This window comes from Leptinotarsa decemlineata, unplaced genomic scaffold (assembly GCF_025532065.1).
Source record: "Leptinotarsa decemlineata unplaced genomic scaffold, Ldec_3_MD MMD2_tig00003798_RagTag_RagTag, whole genome shotgun sequence".
Classification (NCBI taxonomy): domain Eukaryota; kingdom Metazoa; phylum Arthropoda; class Insecta; order Coleoptera; family Chrysomelidae; genus Leptinotarsa; species Leptinotarsa decemlineata.
Window position 1 is genome coordinate 516,151 of NW_027412596.1, and position 17,943 is coordinate 534,093.

Below are 17,943 nucleotides of genomic sequence, written 5' to 3' on the forward strand. Positions count from 1 at the left end.
CGGCTGCCTCATATACCGCTAGTCTAGTATCTCGAACACTCTACTGTCTTCGATTCGTTCCGCAATCTTCGCTATGTGTTCCACATTATTCCCGTTCTTTCGATGGATGTTCGCAGCGTGTTTAATTTCTCAGCGGCGGGTAATTTCCATAGGCGTAGACACTTGCTTCAGCGCGCGACGTAACATTGCCCCCTCTTTAAGTTACTCCGTCACGGGTAACTCATCCACTTGATTCCGATTAAGCCACCTAGGGGGATCGTTGCCATTATATGGGGTCAGTCTTTCGATGTGAACCCCCAGTGGTTTGCTTCTTGGTGTTAACTGGATACGATAGACCAAGTCATTTATCCTCTTGGTTACCATATACGGGCCTTTACATTTTCTCTGTAATTTCGGGTAGATTCTCTTTTTCCTCTGGGGTTGGAATAACCACACCGGATCTTCTTGTTTTTACTCCGCATTCGTCGACTTCTTGTCTAATCGGGCCTCCATCCAGTCGCTGGCGATTTGCAGACGCTCTCTCGCAAATTCATGGATTTTGTCTAGTCGCTACCTGGTTTCTTCGGCGAACTCCGTGTGCGTTCTTCGAGAGTCATCATTTGGTAGAAACTCATACAGTAGGTCTGACAGCAGTTTCATTTCTGTCCCAGTTATTAGCATAGATGGGGAAAATCCTGTCGCCTCATGGACTGCACTCTTATATGCCAGGAGGAATATCAGTACTAGCTTGTCCCAATCTTTCTCGTTTTCCGAAACAAACATCGACATGTACTGGCTGATCGTTCTGTTATGCCGTTCTACTATTCCTTCTGACTGTGGGAGGAGTGGGGTCGTTCAGGTTTTCTTGATTCCTAATACTTGCATCAATATCTGCCATAGTTCTGACTCAAAATTTAGTCCCTGATCGAAATGTAGTTCCACAGGTACTCCATGTCTGGCAAAAACATTGGTGAGAAATGCCTCTGCTTCTGTACTATGTTGGTTTAGAATAGGGACAATCCCAGGCCATTTGGAGAAATAGTTCATCGCCACCATTAGTTATTTGTTGCCGCTCTCGGTCACAGGAAAAGGTTCTAGTATATCCACTGCGACTCTCTCGAAGGGGGTTCCTGACAAATATTGTGCCATTTTTCCGCGACTTCTTGTTGTGGGTCCCTTTCTCGAAACACAAAGGTCACATAGTTTGCACCATGCTTCCAAGTCGCGTTGACAACTAGCCCAGTAGTATCTCTCTTGAATTCGCGCCAGAGTCCTCTTGATGCCAAAGTGTCCTCCTGCTCGGCTACTATGGAGTTATTCCAGCACATCTTTGACGAGTGCTTCAGGTAAGACCAATTGGTGTACCACCGTTATCTCCTCTGGGCTTTCCCACTTGCGATACAATAGGCCATCGCGTAGGCACAGTAAATCCCACTGAGCTCAGTAACCTTTGATAACTGCACCATAATTGGAGACTTGCTGTCAATCAGTTCGAACTCCGTTTGTGAGCCAGCTTCGAACCAACTTCAGATCATTGTCTTCCTTCTGGCTTTGTCTCATCTCTTCTGTGGTCCATTGATCTGCTTCTTCTGTTTCCAATCTTATGGTTGTGCCACGTATGTGCCCCGTGCACTCCGATTCCTCTAGAACTATATTCTCTTCGTTTTCTAGACGTTGACAGTACTTGCAATGCTGTTTCATACATGGTCTTTTGGAGAACGTGTCCGCGTTGTTATGCATTCGCCCGCCTCAGTGTACTACTTGAAAGTCGTACTGCTGGAGTCTCTTCAGCTATCTTGCTTTTTTTCACCATCTTGCTCCTGGGATAAGATCCAATTCCGAACTGGGATGCGTCGCAGTCAAGAATGAAGTTCCCCATTTCTCTAGGATAGGCCAGAATGGGTGCAGTTGTTAGCCTTTTCTTCAGGTAGTTGGCATTCAAGGCTCCAATCAAACTGAGTGTTGTTTTCAGTCAACCGGTAAAGAGGTTTGGCAATCCGTCCAAAGTCTCTTACAAATTTTCGGTAGTACGTACACAATCCAAGAAAGCTTCGGACTTCGTGTTTATGTCTTGGTCTAGGCCAATTCTTCACAACCTCGATCTTAACTTGATCGGTCTTTATCCCCTCCTCCGAGATTATATGGCCAAGGAAATTTACTTGCTCTTGGAATATCAAGCACTTCTTCGTGTTCAACTTCAGCCTAGCATTTCTCATTCTGGCAAACACCTCTTCAAGGTTCTTGATGTGGTAATCGAAAGTTTTCCCCATTAAGATAACGTCATCCAGACAGACTAGGCAGGTTTTCCAAGTGAGGACTCTTAGAACCAGATCCATCAATCTTTCAAAAGTGACTGGAGCATTGCACAATCCGAATGGAAGGACTTTGAACCGGTACAAACCATTTCCAGGAGGAAATGCGATTTTCTCTCTCTCTTCAGGATGGAATTCGACTTGCCAGTAACCGCTCTTTAAGTCCAGCGCAAAAAACCACTTTGAACCAGCAAGCGTAGTAAGGGTGTCGTCGATTCTGGGCAAAGGATAACTATCTTTCTTCGTGATGTCATTCAAGCTTCTATAGTCTACACAGAAACGAGTTGATCCATCCTTTTTCGTCACTAATACAACTGGAGATGACCATGGGCTTTCTGACTCTTCGATGACACCTTCTTCGAGCATGTTGTCGACCATATCTCTTACTCCTCTCTGTTTAGCAAATGGGAGCCTTCTCGGGGCCTGTCTGATTGGTTGGGCATCGCCGGTGTTTATTCGATGTTGCACTTTTGTTCGCCCTGTAGATGTACCGGCGGTAAAGATGTCATGGTGCTCTTCTAAGAATGCTTTCACCTTTCGTTCTTCCTCTGTCGTAAGCTGTCCGAGCTTAACCAACATTGTTTCAAGTGTTTGCGGATCCATTTCTTTTGGTTTGCGTATTTCTCTCTTTCCAGTAGTTTCATTTTCGATTCTCAAAGTTCTCTCCTTGATGTTCAAAATAAATCCGTTCTGTTCCATAATGTCGAGGCCAAGGACGCACTTATCCATGATTTCGGCTACTAAGAGTGGATGTTCGATGGTCGTTGAAGCTCGCAATTACTTCTCCAGTTACTGGTTCCGTTTGTCCTGTAGCAGTTTCCAACATTAAGTTTTTCGGAACTGACTTCATAGTTTTATGTACCATATCAAGTCGAACAACCGATCTGGAGGCTCCTGTGTCGATAGTGAACGTGCATGCGTTATCGTCTAGCTGACCTTGGACCAGTAGGCTCTTTACGGTCTTCTAAATTGTCGAAACAGAAATCCTGGGGCTTTGAGCACCGCAAGCCGACACACGCCCCGATGTGCTGACTTCTACTCGTTTCCCTGATGATCGTTTTGAGGGCCCCCTCTCCTTTCTGGCGTTGGTGACCTGCGCCATCTTTCCAGTGTTGGGGACCTGTCGTTCCTCCTTGCTGCCCCGTGATCGCTTCCTCTCATTGGTCTATGCTGCGTTGATCTGCGGTCTCTCGTCCAGTGCATTATCTTGCCTATGAAGGCTTTGTGATCTCCGTGGTTTTCTACAATCTGATTGTAGAAATCCCAGTATTCCACAATTATAGCAACGCTTTTCTCCAGAAGCTTCTCTTTTCCTCACTGATGCTTTTTGTCCAGAGGTGATCGCCTTCGGCTTATCCTGCAGTTCATCAATTCGTTCCTGCAGCGTTGCTTCTTCACTGAAGGTCACTCCTCTCAACTTTGGTTTTGCTCCCCTTGAAGCATTTTTCGCTGTCTCGAATTCCAAAGCCGCTATTAATACTGCGTTTATGGTAAGGTGTCGTCCTAACCTCAGGACTTATTGCATTTCAACGTCTTTCAGGCCGTCAGTGAAATACTGCACTGCAATTTGTTCTACGAACTCCTTGGGGCCTTGAGTGTGGGCTAGATTGATTAGTCGTTCTATATCTGCCCCATACTCCTGCAAAGTCTCCTGGGGTTGCTGATGTCTGCTCCGCAATTGACTCTGATAGACTTGATTCAGATATTGTTGCCCGTATCGTCTTTTCAGGGCTTAAACGATCTTCTGATAATCGTTTTGACTACTCTCCGGAATGTTATGGAGTATTTCCAGAGCTTGACCTCGCAGTGCCAGTACCAATGCAATAGCCTTTTCTTCCTCCGTCCAGCCGTTGGCGTAGGCTGCTGCTTCGAATTGTCGATGGTGCATGGCCCATGATGACTGGCCATCGGAAGTAGCAAGCTTCAATGTTTTACTTTGAGATGTCCCTGATGTCGGTAGAAATCTTCTTACTAAGGAGGGGATACTATGCCCAAGTAGCATCGGTTGGCTGGCCATGTGGGTATGATCGAGTTGGTCTTTCAATTCATTCATTTCTTCCGTAACCTTGTTGGCTTCCTCCAACTCGTTTTCTACACGTTCCATAAAAGTATGTACTTCAACTCGGATTTCCTCGATATCACCTTCAACTTTTTCGGTTATTTTCCTCTGGAAAATTCGTTGGCCCTCGCTCTTTTTCATAAAAAGCTCACTTTGTTGCTTTTCCAAATGTCTCAAGAATGAGTCTTGTTTTCTTTCTTTTCTTCCAATTCCTATAATAAATAATTAATAAACCAGTGGTACACTCATTCAAACTCAATAACTTTATTCAACTACACAATTTACACTTTTAGTAATCACAATACTTCAATTCAAACTGTAACGTCTTCCTCGCTGATACATTCAAATTTCCGCGCCCTGATTTCAGACTACCCCGTGTTTGCCTGTCGGCTGCCTTATATACCGCTAGACTAGTATTTCGAACACTCTTCTGTCTTCGATTCGTTCCGCAATTTCGCTATGTGTTCCACATTATTCCTGTTCTCTCGATGAATGTTCCCAGCGTGTTTACTTTCTCGGCGGCGGGTAATTTCCTTATCGTAGACACTTGTTTCGGCGCGCGACGTAACAATATGAATAGGTACCTAATAATGAAAAAAAAGAACTCTCAAAAAACTCTACTGTACAGATGTTTAAGTTTTCCCAAATGTCCATGCGGTTTCCCTTAAACATCCATAAATTTAACAGTCATAAATCACTTATCGAGGAACAAGTACAAATCAAAACACAAGACCTAACATTCAATATATTAAACAAATCAAGACACACTCCTAGAAACAATAAACCTAGAGAAGATCCAACACCAAGAATAGTACCTGATGTAATCCAAATACAGGCAAGTTTACCTGAAGTACCTGAAGTACCTGTATTGAGGCGTACGGACCGTATGAAAGGACACGTTCAAATAGAGTAGGGCCTATAGTAAAACCAATAATGATTGAGAATAAAGCGCGTTGTCATCTAAATTTTACGTTACCAGTTTATAGCAGAATCAAAATATAGTAAGCAGTAGAGTTGTAGGTTGTGGCAAATTATAGATAATACACAATAATAGTACGATCAAAAGGTATTATTAATGACAAAAATCAGTAATGAGCTTGTAATGAGTAATACTTATACATTTCCTGATTACTGATCAGTTAAAATTCATTATTTTCTGTATAGTGTTAGATATTCATTACAACTAGTGGCAACGCTGTACGCAACGATATTTCTGTCTTTGTCACTTTACCGTAACTTCAATCTTATCGTTGCAATCCTCACTAATGTACTTGCAGCCATGAGCGTATCATTGGTTTGTGAATTATACAGCGTGAATTGTACATTTTACAGTCAAGTTAGTCAGCAATCGACGTGTTGTGATAACAATTGATGAAAATAATAGTGCTAATAAGTGTTTAAGCGTTACATAATCATATTTCTACACCGTTCTCAAACTACTCAAAAAATGGAAGACATGGTCGGACCTTCCACGTCGAAAAAGGTGAAACGGTCGGAGTCTCGGTCAGTAAGAGAAAAATAAATTGTACTGCGAGTATTTCACTGTCTTGAAAGAGATCATCAGCCATCAAAAGATGACTTTGTGCGTATGTGCTGTAATAACCAACCGGGCATTCCTACATCATTAAGTTCCACAATTACAAAAGATAAATTAGTTGATATGTGCTCTGATCATACCGGTGTACCAAAATCATCGATTTACAAAATACTAAGAGAAGCAGAAATTCATGGGGACGTACAAACGCCAAAACTAGTAGCGGACGAAAAAAAATCACAGTTGATGAAGAAGCCAAAACCAGTATACGCAGAACTATTCACAGTTTCTTTTTCAGAAATGAGCTGCCCACACTACAAACAGTTCTGGAGGCAATTAGCGATCATGAATTGGTCCCAAAAATGGGTAAAGAAACTTTTAGGACAGTTGTACACGAAATGAAATTTACGTACGGAAAAGTTGACAGGAAAAGCATTCTCATTGAACGTCAAGAAATAATAGCATGGAGAAAAAACTATCTAAGAAAAATTGACGAATTTCGGAAGATCAAAAAAAATTGTACTTCATGGACGAGACATGGGTTAACCAAGGACATACGGTCAAAAAAGTATGGCAGGATGGTAATATAACAAGTCGTGGAATTACAGTTTTAAGGTTACCACCATACCACTGCGAATTAAACCCAATAGAATTAATCTGGGCGCAAGTAAAAGGATATGTGGCACGAGAAAACAGAACATTTAAATTAGTGGACGTGCAGCATCACGTACAAGAAGCTATTCGAACTGTTTCTGCAGAAGACTGGAAGAAATACATGCAGCATGTGTCAAAAGAGGGGCAAAAAATGTAGGACGTAGACAACCGTATTGAACACAATATTGAACCAATCATAATTCACTTTGATGATAGCGGTAACAACAGTGACGAATCTGAGGTTGAAGATTACACGAAAATTTGTACATTTATATTATATTCTATTATCAAAAATTTGGAGAAACTTATCGATAGAACTTGGTGTTGGAAGGAGCATAAAACATAAACTCCAGGAAGTGCCTTTTTCTCATCCATGTTTGCATTTTCCAGTTGATTATTTAATTTCATTATATGTGCGGGTGAGAATTTATTATACGATTAAGTTTATAAATCGTAGTTTCAAAACTACATCGAAAAAATTAAAGAAAACCAAAAATACAAAACCTTCGACATTTGTAAATTTTCTCCAATACTTCTTAAATACCTAGTGTTCATATGTACCCACGACTTATTATACTTTAGCAATAGAAAAATTTGTTAGTTTTCTGAATGAAGTGTATTCAAAGCCTGAAGTGATGTCTTATTTAAGGAAGGTAGAAATAAACTATCGAAAGCTTGACGAAAATAAGGAGTCTTCTTTGACCTAGTACCAAAAATTCTGACTGCAACTCCACTAAAGCTTTTCCAGATTTACTATGGGCTATATAGTTTAATTTTTTTCTACTGTACTTATCAGTCAGGTCAGGAGGAAAAACGTATTTGAAATTATTTAGGGACTGCAGGACAGTTGCAAACATTCATTTTGGAAATGTCTATACCTTTGTATACATTGTATGGCATGTGTCTGACAAAACAACTACTTCTCTGGCAACTATCCCAACAGATGTTGAATTATATCTCGGACATACGTGCAAAAATCCTTTCTTTGAAGGAACAACTCTGCAAGAGCTGTCTACGAGGAATACCGAGTCCACAGTATACTTATATAACTATACTGTGCCGAGTCCCTGTGTGTATACAACCGTAATAGCATGGTCTGCACTGATGAGGAACACTTCAAAACGGTTCGCAGTTGGTTCCTTGTTCGAATCAGGCGAAGTCCCACTATTTGTCCTAGAGAGCTCTTGCAAAGTTGTTTCTTCAAAGTGAGAATCTTTGCAATTATGTCTGAGGCGACTTGGATTCCGAAAGGTTAACAGTCGTAAGGTATTTTTGATAGTCAAATTTACATTATATAAGAAGTTGCTGACTAATAGGACATGTTTCATTTAGAATAACTGTTTTTAATCTACGCAGCAACTTTTCGGGGTTGATTAGACATCTAGACTTGTATATATTCAAATATCAACATTTGTCAATATATGTCGAGTTATTAGCTAAAGAAGTAGTTGTTTTCTGTCGGAAAATATATATAATGGTATAGTCAAAATGCATTTGGACTTGTCAGTGATTTTATTATCAATTTTTACTTGGATAAAAGCTGGAAGCAGCAAAACAACCTATTATCTTATAGTGTAAATAATTCATAACTTCCGACTTCGAAAACTCTCACATATATTTATAGTTAGTACATACATACAAAAAAATTATTTTTGTATGATTGAACACTACATACTTAATTACTTTTTTACTTCTTCAAGTCCTGAATAGTAACTACATAATTCAGAAAGAATAGGCTCTACAGATTCCTTAATCTTGAGTGATGAATTCGATTAGGAATATTTTTAATAATTGGTCCTTAATATAATCGAATCGGCAAACTCGTCCGCCATCTTGAATTCTCCAATCAATAAATGAATATGCTATATTTGGCCCCAAAAATCACTACAAAGAAATTTCGCATGGATTCGTACCATGGTTCATGAATAACAAAACACGTTCTTTATCTTGTCTTTTTTCTTGTTGAAATGAAAATATATTTTGTCACATTCGAATATGAACATCTGCCGATTCCATGAATTTTTAAAATCTACTTGAAACTTAGTTCATCATTGCCCAAATGATCTGGGTTACTTCAATATTACATAAATGCAAAATTATCATTTGTACAATTTTCTCAGGTGCCCAACATGGTTTTCATAGACTGTTTTTTTTTGAGCAGTTTATATGAATAGTTGTTATGTTGAGCAGTGTATACACGCTTTGGTTGAGATTGTAGTAGGGAGAAATGTCATTAGTGTCAAATACGTCATCATTATAAAAAATGAAACTCCTGGACACCGACATCAAAGGGACCTACGCTGAGTGAAACTACTGTATACAGATATACTGTGTCAAGGGACCAGGCCTGTCATTACATTTTAGACACTGTTGCCGGTTTTAACAAAAACATGTGAAAACAAATATACACAATTTTAAACAAATATATATATATATATATATATATATATATATATATATATATATATATATATATATATATATATATAATATACATATATATATATATATATATATATATATATATATATATTATATATTATATATATATATATATATATATATATATATATATATATATATATATATAAATAAATCGATTTAATTCGTGAGGTTGCAGTCAATAGCTGGGCTGTTACAAAGAAAACTCTTTGTTATATGTCAATAACTTTATTCAACTACACAATTTACACTTTTAGTAATCACAATACTTCAATTCAAACTGTAACGTCTTCCTCGCTGTTACATTTAATCAGGAGCAGCTCGTTACACGTTACAGGGTGGAAACAATTTTTAAATTATGGTCATTATTTCTTAGAAACGGTCAGTTTTAAGTATGGCAAACATGATAGTAACTCACCTCCATTTTGTTTATAGTATCTAAAAATATAAAAAATATAGGGTGTTCCACGAGAAAAATTATAACTTTGGTATGTAACTTTTTTGGAGGTTACCCTATATATTACCTATATATATTACATATATATATATATATATATATATATATATATATATATATATATATATATAGAATAATTAGTGACTGGATTAACTATAAATCGATTTAATTCGTGAGGTTGCAGTCAATAGCTGGGCTGTTACAAAGAAAACTCTTTGTTATATGTCAAGCTTTCGGTATATTTCACACCTTCGTCAGGACAACTACAATAATAAGATTATATATCTTGTAAAAAATATATAAATATGGAGAACTTACTAACGTGAGAATAAAATATAAAATGGTTCAAAAACAGATAGAAAAACATTAATAAATGACAGTTGAATGATACTCGAATTACTATATTTTTTATTTTCTTTATCATATTTCAGTAGGTACGTGTAAATTTTGCTGAGACTATCAATATCAGTTCGTTTATTCATTGAATGTTCTTCGTTATTAATATGTATCATTTCCAAAAATATTCTTTTCGTTGTATTGGTTTCTCTATCTAAAATATTTGGATTTTCAAAATTCATTTTATGATTCTCCGAATTAACATGTTCTGTTAATGCACAAGAATTAACATTTCCCATAAGAGCGACTGTAGACGAAAGTTACATACCAAAGTTATAATTTTTCTCGTGGAACACCCTATATTTTTTATATTTTTAGATACTATAAACAAAATGGAGGTGAGTTACTATCATGTTTGCCATACTTAAAACTGACCGTTTCTAAGAAATAATGACCATAATTTAAAAATTGTTTCCACCCTGTAACGTGTAACGAGCTGCTCCTGATTAAATGTACTCCTTAGCTCAAAGGTTATAGTCAACTACAACATGGAATTTTTAATGCAGTATCATTCAGAACGGAGAAAAAAGATGCCCCAAAATTTGGACACACATTCAATTGAATAAATTTTTAAAGTTGAATGAAATACCCCGTGCAACTAATTTTCCTTTATTTTCAGTATTTTACTATCAATGTAAGTTACGAAAAGGATTTGAAGTTCTATAACTTCTGTTTAATTATCTGCGAGCGCTTTCGACAACTGGTTATGCTGTCATCCTCTATACTAAAACCAATAATGATTGAGAGTAGAAGTAAGCCCAGTTGACAGCAAATCGGGGGCGTGCTTATTAATTTTTGAGAGGGTTAAGAACGAAAGAAAAATTCTTAGTACAATTAGTTAAAATATTCATACACATTTTTTATTTATTTCATTAAAACTTTGCAATATCGTAATTTACCTAATCGTTGTAGTCATTAGGTGGGCCTTATGAAAACAGAGTAATAATTGTGGTAATTATAGTAGGTAACAAAATAAATTAACAATATTAATAAAAAACACTATATATATATATATATATATATATATATATATATATATATATATATATATATATATATATATATATATATGGTAAAATGGATTAACAGGGTCTCTCAGTCAAAAAACCAAAAATCAAACTCTGCTTTACTTTGCCAAGCTTTCGCTTCTAATGGGAAGCTTCTTCAGGGCAGTAAAGATGAGTGAAAAACAATAAATTGAAGATACAAATTGACGTAAAAGTTAACAAAAAAAAATCGTATACATGTTAACTTTTACGTCAATTTATATCTTCAATTTATTGTTTTTCAGTCATTTTTACTGCCCTGAAGAAGCTTCCCATTAGAAGCGAAAGCTTGGCAAAGTAAAGCAGAGTTTGGTTTTTTGACTGAGAGACCCTGTTAATCCATTTTACCATATATATATATATATATATATATATATATATATATATATATATATATATATATATATATATATAGTGTTTTTTATTAATATTGTTAATTTATTTTGTTACCTACTATAATTACCACAATTATTACTCTGTTTTCATAAGGCCCACCTAATGACTACAACGATTAGGTAAATTACGATATTGCAAAGTTTTAATGAAATAAATAAAAAATGTGTATGAATATTTTAACTAATTGTACTAAGAATTTTTCTTTCGTTCTTAACCCTCTCAAAAATTAATAAGCACGCCCCCGATTTGCTGTCAACTGGGCTTACTTCTACTCACAATCATTATTGGTTTTAGTATAGAGGATGACAGCATAACCAGTTGTCGAAAGCGCTCGCAGATAATTAAACAGAAGTTATAGAACTTCAAATCCTTTTCGTAACTTACATTGATAGTAAAATACTGAAAATAAAGGAAAATTAGTTGCACGGGGTATTTCATTCAACTTTAAAAATTTATTTAATTGAATGTGTGTCCAAATTTTGGGGCATCTTTTTTCTCCGTTCTGAATGATACTGCATTAAAAATTCCATGTTGTAGTTGACTATAACCTTTGAGCTAAGGAGTACATTTAATCAGGAGCAGCTCGTTACACGTTACAGGGTGGAAACAATTTTTAAATTATGGTCATTATTTCTTAGAAACAGTCAGTTTTAAGTATGGCAAACATGATAGTAACTCACCTCCATTTTGTTTATAGTATCTAAAAATATAAAAAATATAGGGTGTTCCACGAGAAAAATTATAACTTTGGTATGTAACTTTCGTCTACAGTCGCTCTTATGGGAAATGTTAATTCTTGTGCATTAACAGAACATGTTAATTCGGAGAATCATAAAATGAATTTTGAAAATCCAAATATTTTAGATAGAGAAACCAATACAACGAAAAGAATATTTTTGGAAATGATACATATTAATAACGAAGAACATTCAATGAATAAACGAACTGATATTGATAGTCTCAGCAAAATTTACACGTACCTACTGAAATATGATAAAGAAAATAAAAAATATAGTAATTCGAGTATCATTCAACTGTCATTTATTAATGTTTTTCTATCTGTTTTTGAACCATTTTATATTTTATTCTCACGTTAGTAAGTTCTCCATATTTATATATTTTTTACAAGATATATAATCTTATTATTGTAGTTGTCCTGACGAAGGTGTGAAATATACCGAAAGCTTGACATATAACAAAGAGTTTTCTTTGTAACAGCCCAGCTATTGACTGCAACCTCACGAATTAAATCGATTTATAGTTAATCCAGTCACTAATTATTCTGTTATATATATATATATATATATATATATATATATATATATATATATATATATATATATATATATATATATATATATATATATAATATATATATATATATATATATATATATATATATATATATATATATATATATATATATATATATATATATATATATATATATATATATATATATGCACAGTCATATGTAGGTCCATGAGGAGTATATTTCAAAATTACTAAGAAATATATAGGGTAACCTCCAAAAAAGTTACATACCAAAGTTATAATTTTTCTCGTGGAACACCCTATATTTTTTATATTTTTAGATACTATAAACAAAATGGAGGTGAGTTACTATCATGTTTGCCATACTTAAAACTGACCGTTTCTAAGAAATAATGACCATAATTTAAAAATTGTTTCCACCCTGTAACGTGTAACGAGCTGCTCCTGATTAAATGTAACAGCGAGGAAGACGTTACAGTTTGAATTGAAGTATTGTGATTACTAAAAGTGTAAATTGTGTAGTTGAATAAAGTTATTGACATATAACAAAGAGTTTTCTTTGTAACAGCCCAGCTATTGACTGCAACCTCACGAATTAAATCGATTTATTTATATATATATATATATATATATATATATATATGTATATATATATATATATATATATATATATATATATATGTATATATATATATATATATATATATATATATATATATATATATATATATATATATATATATATATATATTTGTTTAAAATTGTGTATATTTGTTTTCACATGTTTTTGTTAAAACCGGCAACAGTGTCTAAAATGTAATGACAGGCCTGGTCCCTTGACACAGTATATCTGTATACAGTAGTTTCACTCAACGTAGGTCCCTTTGATGTCGGTGTCCAGGAGTTTCATTTTTTATAATGATGACGTATTTGACACTAATGACATTTCTCCCTACTACAATCTCAACCAAAGCGTGTATACACTGCTCAACATAACAACTATTCATATAAACTGCTCAAAAAAAAACAGTCTATGAAAACCATGTTGGGCACCTGAGAAAATTGTACAAATGATAATTTTGCATTTATGTAATATTGAAGTAACCCAGATCATTTGGGCAATGATGAACTAAGTTTCAAGTAGATTTTAAAAATTCATGGAATCGGCAGATGTTCATATTCGAATGTGACAAAATATATTTTCATTTCAACAAGAAAAAAGACAAGATAAAGAACGTGTTTTGTTATTCATGAACCATGGTCCGAATCCATGCGAAATTTCTTTGTAGTGATTTTTGGGGCCAAATATAGCATATTCATTTATTGATTGGAGAATTCAAGATGGCGGACGAGTTTGCCGATTCGATTATATTAAGGACCAATTATTAAAAATATTCCTAATCGAATTCATCACTCAAGATTAAGGAATCTGTAGAGCCTATTCTTTCTGAATTATGTAGTTACTATTCAGGACTTGAAGAAGTAAAAAAGTAATTAAGTATGTAGTGTTCAATCATACAAAAATAATTTTTTTGTATGTATGTACTAACTATAAATATATGTGAGAGTTTTCGAAGTCGGAAGTTATGAATTATTTACACTATAAGATAATAGGTTGTTTTGCTGCTTCCAGCTTTTATCCAAGTAAAAATTGATAATAAAATCACTGACAAGTCCAAATGCATTTTGACTATACCATTATATATATTTTCCGACAGAAAACAACTACTTCTTTAGCTAATAACTCGACATATATTGACAAATGTTGATATTTGAATCTATACAAGTCTAGATGTCTAATCAACCCCGAAAAGTTGCTGCGTAGATTAAAAACAGTTATTCTAAATGAAACATGTCCTATTAGTCAGCAACTTCTTATATAATGTAAATTTGACTATCAAAAATACCTTACGACTGTTAACCTTTCGGAATCCAAGTCGCCTCAGACATAATTGCAAAGATTCTCACTTTGAAGAAACAACTTTGCAAGAGCTCTCTAGGACAAATAGTGGGACTTCGCCTGATTCGAACAAGGAACCAACTGCGAACCGTTTTGAAGTGTTCCTGATCAGTGCAGACCATGCTATTACGGTTGTATACACACAGGGACTCGGCACAGTATAGTTATATAAGTATACTGTGGACTCGGTATTCCTCGTAGACAGCTCTTGCAGAGTTGTACCTTCAAAGAAAGGATTTTTGCACGTATGTCCGAGATATAATTCAACATCTGTTGGGATAGTTGCCAGAGAAGTAGTTGTTTTGTTAGACACATGCCATACAATATATACAAAGGTATAGACATTTCCAAAATGAATGTTTGCAACTGTCCTGCAGTCCCTAAATAATTTCAAATACGTTTTTCCTCCTGACCTGACTGATAAGTACAGTAGAAAAAAATTAAACTATATAGCCCATAGTAAATCTGGAAAAGCTTTAGTGGGGTTGCAGTCAGAATTTTTGGTACTAGGTCAAAGAAGACTCCTTATTTTCGTCAAGCTTTCGATAGTTTATTTCTACCTTCCTTAAATAAGACATCACTTCAGGCTTTGAATACACTTCATTCAGAAAACTAACAAATTTTTCTATTGCTAAAGTATAATAAGTCGTGGGTACATATGAACACTAGGTATTTAAGAAGTATTGGAGAAAATTTACAAATGTCGAAGGTTTTGTATTTTTTGGTTTTCTTTAATTTTTTTCGATGTAGTTTTGAAACTACGATTTATAAACTTAATCGTATAATAAATTCTCACCCGCACATATAATGAATTTAAATAATCAACTGGAAAATGCGAACATGGATGAGAAAAAGGCACTTCCTGGAGTTTATGTTTTATGCTCCTTCCAACACCAAGTTCTATCGATAAGTTTGGAAAATGTTCACTGAAAATAGTTTCCAAAATGTTCAAATAATCTATAAACTTTTTATTTGGAGTTTGTAGATTTCCAAAAGTATCGTTTTTTGCATTTGGATATGCTCTGAATTGCGTGTACAAAGTTTCTGTACTTAATAATTCATTTTCTCTAGCATAGTTAATGCAAATGTCACATTTGTGTTTTTCGAGACATTTTTTCATAAAATAGCCACTTATGTAACTGAAAGAGTTCTGCTCAGGCAACTGTAGATTGGTGTAATCATTGCTATCTAGGAAAAGATATTGATTTATTGTATTCGGTACTAGTACCTCATATTCTTTCAAATTTTCAGGTTTGAGCGAAGTTAGTATTTCATCGAAGTCCTCTATACAATTAGTTCCCTCAATATGTTCAAAAAAACTAAAGGCAAATAGCTTTTTAAAACTTCTTTGAAACTGAATGCAAGTAGGATTTCGACAATTTCCACTCAACTGTCGAATCTTTCCAAAAAAGTTTTCCAAACAATCTTGGTTGAATCTTCTTGTGAAAACTTTGGATATTCCCTTATGTTTTAAAACAGGCCACAGACCTAAAAGAGCTGATATTGTTATCTGCCAGCCTTTTATGAATTTAATTCAATTAGTCACATCTTTGCCCGCTTCATCTATTACCCTCATAGATTTAAATAATTGTTTCATTTCTTCAAGAAATGAGATCTGTTTTTCATTTCCTACAAATGGTTTGTTGAACTCTTTCACACCCATATTTCGGCTAGAATTGAATATGTCGAACAGTTTATCCATTTTTTCAATGAAATCTACAGTATGTATTGCTTGTGCAGTTATGATATTAAAGGAAATGTAACTGCTCAGCGCTGCTGCCACAGTCGAACTAAAAACTTGTGTGGCAAGTTTAACCTTCATTTTTTTGAAATTATTAGGATAAATATGGTCATTTGTTAATTTGGGTGCTAATCGGAATTTCTGTTTTATATCCAATTCATAGAATTGTTGTAAATATTTTTTAGATGTCTCATTTCCACCGAACTGCAATTTACACTTGAAAAAGTTGTTTCTTGTGGATTCTACAAGATGTGGAACATCCACCATATAAAATATATTTGAATTGTCAACAGTGAAATATGGGTGGTCTGGTGTTATTCCAGACACTGGTGAATTTATGGAAGTTTCCACCATCATCTGAAATGACAACCATGACATTCAAACCTATATTTTTGAGTCTGCGTATGAATTCAGCAAGTATTGTATGTAAGTCTTCGACAGAGCACACATTATTAACAAAGAAATATCCTAATTGCTGCTTCCACTTCTGATTTATACTCCTGGCCATCAACATCAATACTTCTGTGGCAGGAATGTACTGTTTTTGACAACCATCATGGAAACCAAGTATTTCATCCTTACTTATGTTATAGAAAAGATTGGTCTTTAGAGACATTTCATCAATGCATAAGATACAATCCCTACTCTCTGCACTGAGTAGCTTAACTTTGGTTTCCAGAGCAGCAAAAACAAAATCATTGAAACCAGTAGAAATTGGCCATTTTCTAGTGATTCTAAACAAGGTACTTTTAGATGGCAGTCAAAATATTTGTTTTAAAAAATTGTACACTTTAGGGCCCAAGAAATATATAGTGAGTGCCAATAATTTGATTTCATTGTTATATCGGCACCCTTTTCCAGTCTTGCCAGATGAAAGCGACAACTGTGTTTCCATGAAGGTAGCTAAAACTGGTGAACACTTTTTCCTAATGAAATTTAAGGCCACTTCCATTTCATTTGAATCTTGCTGATTTGATGTGGTTGGTGGAGTGGACTTAGAATTGAGTTTTCTTTGAAGGTCTCTTATCTTATTTTGAAGGTGCAGTTTCCTTGGCGTGCAGGCAGACAAACTTGTGGATGTTTGAATGTAAGCATCTGAAACAAAAATATTCTTAATAAAAATCCAAAATGCAAAACAGAACTCTTCAATGAGCAAATGGCACAAAGTGTAATTTATCATGTTTATAAAATGCATATACTGTATTATTGGGAGTGAAAGTTGCCTTCTGTGTGTCAAGCATGAAAGTGGATAGATTACTTTGTCAACCATGCCACTTAAACTCGTCTCACACAGAATACCACATTTTATTTACATTCACATAGAAATATCAGTTATCAAGATTTGCTTGAATCATTCTTCTTGATAATTTGATTAATCTATTAGATAAATAAAAATTTATGCCACATAATTTTGTCCATTAATAATGTGCCAAAATAAACAAAACTTCACTCAATCTTCACTACCATCTTCCAAAATATAAGTTGTAAAATGATTTTTTTGTCTTTACTTAGCTACCTGTGATTCCATCATACTCAAAAATATATTTTCATGTATTGCTGATTCCGTGATATTAATTTTATTGAAAAAATTAATGAAATGAATTTGAATACATATACAGTGCTAGTCAAAAGTCCCCTCCCCCCCTCGTATCTTTTGAACGGGTATACTTATAATAATGAAATTTGGAGGGT

The 17,943-nt window shown here is 34.8% G+C and overlaps 1 protein-coding gene across 1 annotated transcript in view; it reads left to right on the plus strand.

Annotated features, from left to right (window-relative positions):
• The window catches only part of LOC141483653 (twitchin-like), a 437,930-nt gene that overhangs the window by 355,795 nt on the left and 64,192 nt on the right, over positions 1-17,943 (plus strand). The window lies entirely within an intron of this gene.